This window comes from Myotis brandtii, unplaced genomic scaffold (genome assembly GCF_000412655.1).
Source record: "Myotis brandtii unplaced genomic scaffold, ASM41265v1 scaffold898, whole genome shotgun sequence".
NCBI lineage: Eukaryota > Metazoa > Chordata > Mammalia > Chiroptera > Vespertilionidae > Myotis > Myotis brandtii.
In genome coordinates this window covers 1,616,634-1,620,791 of record NW_005371683.1, presented here as the reverse complement: position 1 = coordinate 1,620,791, position 4,158 = coordinate 1,616,634, and positions in this window count along the sequence as shown.

The following is a 4,158-nucleotide window of genomic DNA, read 5'->3' as shown; positions in this document are numbered from 1 at the left end:
CGAGGGCGGGCCCCTGGTCACTTAGAGGAGCCCACGAGGCTGCGATAACCAGACCTTTTCTCTCTGTACTTTCTTTTTTATATTGAAGGTGTTCAATTCTAACAGCAACAGTGAGAGGATAAAATGCACATGAGGGGTTTGCCCACGAAGGAATTTGGGCAGCTGTGTTGCATGTAAAAGGATCGTGTGAGGGTATCTGGCTCTTATTTCGCTCTGTCTTATATTATCTTGTTTGCTTTCTCCTTGAGTATTTCCAGGATGTAGATCACCTGTCAGTGGCCCAAGAAGTGCCGCTGCTTTATTGCTAAGCAACTTCCAGGTGTAAGTGAAAGCACCTCTCTATAGTGTGAACACCTCTCCCCCAGGAGTCACCCCCTCTCCCCTCCCCCGCACCCAGTGAAAAGCAAACCCCTGGCCCTGGAGGAGCAGCAGGACGCATCACTAGCAATGGCTCAGGCTGGCAGCCCCGAGGAGGGGCCTGGGAAGGTGGGAGAAAGCTTCCCAGAGGAGGTGACCTTTGAGGCAAAGGAACCGATTTCAGCTGGCAAGAGTTGAGAACCCGTCACTCCTACAGCTCCTTTCCGCCAACCCATTCAGTCTTTCCATATTTGGGGTCTCAAACTGCTTCCCAGAGCTTGAGGGGCAGGGATCATTCCCTTCCAATTTACAAGGAGGGAAATCAGAGTATGACGAAAGGACCAGGCAAGGTTGTGACTTTTAAAAAAATTTTTATCCTCACTTGAGGATATATTTTCCATTGATTTTTTAAAAATATATTTTATTGATTTTTTACAGACAGGAAGGGAGAGGGATAGAGAGTTAGAAACATCGATGAGAGAGAAACATCGATCAGCTGCCTCCTGCACACTCCCTACTGGGGATGTGCTTGCAACCAAGGTACATGCCCCTGACCGGAATCGAACCTGGGACCCTTGAGTCTGCAGGCCGACACTTTCTCCACTGAGCCAAACCGGTTAGGGCTCCATTGATTTTTTAGGGAGAGTAGAAGGGAGCGAACACCTCTAGTGTGTGGTGGGAGGGGGAAAGAAACACCCATCTGAGAGGGACACATCGATTGGTCGCCTCCTGTACGCACCCTGACCAAGGACGGGGATCAACCCTGCAACCAAGGTATGTGTGCCCTTGATCAGGAATGGAACCTACATCCCTTTGGTGTGCAGGCTGATGCTCTAACCACTGCGCAACGCGGGCCAGGGCCAAGGTTATGTCTTCCTAATTGAATGGTAACCACAGGGTGCCCAGCTAGGGCTAGAGATTTGAATACAAGGCACAAAGGAAATATAGGGCAGCCTCTGTCCTTGGAAACTTGTTTTCATTGGCAAATAAGATATGTCAATAAAGCACCAAGAACAATTGTAAAGTTGTTGTGCAAATAGTTCACTTCCCCAGCTGTTTATCCAGCACTCTATGTGCAGGTATTTTGTGAGACACCTGGGCAGGGGCGGGGAAGTGTTGGAAATACAGGTAAATACAGTCCCAGCTCTTCAAGACTCACAGTGTAACTGGCCTCAGGGGAGGCAGGGTGGCAGGCAGAGGCAGCTAACAGTTGGTGGAATACTGGGTGAGGCAAAGTAGGTTTACACTTGTGAGTACACAAAACACAGTTTATTCTTGTATTATTATTTATTAATCACTGGAGGCCCAGTGCTCGGATTCTCACACATTGAAAGCAAATTAATTAGAAGGTGGCCAGTGGGTGGGACTGGGCGAGATGGGCCAGACACACCCTGGAGTCAACTCCCACGGTCCCTCCCTGGCCAGCCACACCTGGGGCGGTGCCAGGGCTCGAAGGGCGTCTTCGTAGTGAGTGGGCTGAAACCCGCAGCCTGACATCCTCTGAGGGATCCCGGAGTGTGAGAGGGCACTCTGCAAAGTTGCTGTCGCTCGGCAGCTCCTGCGTTGAGCATCTGCCCCCTGGTGATCAGTGCACGTCATAACTACCGGCCGGTCGGCCATTGGCCGGTTGCTTAGCCTTTTATATAGAGAGATTGTATTATTTTCCATATGAACCACTGTAAGCCTACTTCTGCCCCACCCTGTATGATAGCTGACACTGTGAAGATAGTAGGAGGGCAAGAAGTAAGTCTGGAGCTCCTTGGAATTTGGGGTTTGGGTAGAATTTTTCTGGGAAAAGTTCCTGGAGGAGGTGGACAATGGGATGATGCTGGAAAATAGTGACACAGGGAAAGAGAAGGAAAGAGAAGAAGCAAGACTTTTTACGTACTTATCCTTCAGATCCAGTTCAGTAATCACCTCCTCCATGAAGCCTTCCCAGGCAAAATGGGACCCTTCTCCAGGAACTCAAAGCACCCCTAGTATAGAATGTATCTCATTGCTGTCCTTGCTTCCTTATGGCTTGTCTCAACTCAAGGGCCCCCCACAAAAGAAAAAAAAAGAAGAAAGGAAAGAAAAAAGGAAGGCCTTTGATTGCAGTGGGGCTGGGTATTGCGCCCACCATAGTCTGTTTACAATTTTATTGAAATATAATTCACCTACAGGAAAGGGCACCAATCATAAGCTTACAGCCCAGCGAGCAATGCAATACGCTTACCTGTGTGAAACCACCACCCAGATCAAGTCACAGGATGTTTTTAGTGGCCCAGACCCTGCAGGCTGCCCTTCCATTCACAGGTCGCTGCCGCTGTGGCCCGAGGAGCTGAGCCAGTAGACAGCCGTAGGAAATTAGGAAAGGATTTCAGGAGTTTGGGCTGCAGGAGCCAAGAGCTGGGGCGAGGTCATTATTTGTGAGAAGGACTAACAGGGCAAGAGCCACTAGACGTCCTGTAGGTGGCAGTGGGGAGCCACAGGGAGGCGCATTTCAGTTAAGCATGAAACCCTTCCTACCACAGTGCCGACCCCCAGGAAATGATAAGGTTCCCATTAATAAAAGGTACCCGTCTGGAATAGGGCTGACAAACCTTTATCAGTGATGATGGGGAGGGGCGGGGGGAGAAAGGGGGGTGGATGGGAGACTTCACTGGAGATGGCTCCCTCCAACTCTGAACTGCTGATTCCGGAATTCTGCGACAGTAGCTCAGAAGACTCAGTCAAACGCTGTGGTTATGAATTGTTCGTGTTTCTTTTCCAGAGGAGACGTTTTTAAGCACAAGTACTGCAAGGCCCACCATTATCAGGGCTGAATAAGTAACTATCATCACCTACAAGCCAGCTGAGCCAGAGACCTCAGGGCTCCCCTCCCTGGTGGGGCAGCACCTGCAAGAGAAGCAGGTTGTTCCTATTTCATTCCAAGTTGTCACGGGGGCACCACAACCTCCTCAGTCCATTTAGCCCTGGTCCCCCTTGGGGGGGGGCTGCGAGTGGGCATGAATAATGGCTCCCACACCACCAGAACTCCAGGGCAGGGGTGGCAGTGCAGGGCCTCACTGCTCTGCCTCCTGGGAACAATGCAGGGCCAGTGTCCGGGCTCCGGGGCAGGACCACACCAGCATCACCAGCCCTGTGACCACCTGCGGTGAGGGACGCCTGTGTCCCAGGACTCCCACCTGGAGGCTAACATCCTCCCACCCCGATTCCTTCCGGCTTTTCCCAGCAAAACAGGAATTTCCCCCAGAACCCTCTTCTCCCCTAGAGGGTTATTTCCAGATTTCTCCTGGGATTCCCCAGGTCCCCACCCTCCCCTTTCTGACCCCCTGCTCCCCCAAATAGGAAGGAGAAAGTCCAGACCAGCATCCACCTCTTCCCCTCCCGCACCTGTCCAAGGAGCAAGGGGCGCCTGCAGGTGTGGGTGGCTACAGGCCCTTCCGCTGAGCTCAGGGCGAGGATGGATACTTCTAGGGCTTTCTGTCTGAAGGGTTCCATTGAAAACCATGAATACCCTCCCAAGAAAAAAAACATATGTAGGAGCTTGTGCCTCCTGTTCAGAAGATGGGGGGCGCTGGCAGACTCTGAATTCCGTCTGTGAGGCCTCTAGTTTAGGAGGGAGGCTGGGGGCTGCTCCACCGCCGAAGCCCAGGCCCTGGTGAATGGGGGAGGCGCTCTCCCAGCTGCTCGGCACGCACAGGACCCCTCGGGCCTCGGTGTGCCCGGCTCTAAAATGGGCGCTCGGGCCCCTCCAGCCCTGGGGGCTGCGTAGGGAGGCTGGCGGGACCGGGAGCGGGTGGGAGGAGGGCGGGGTGG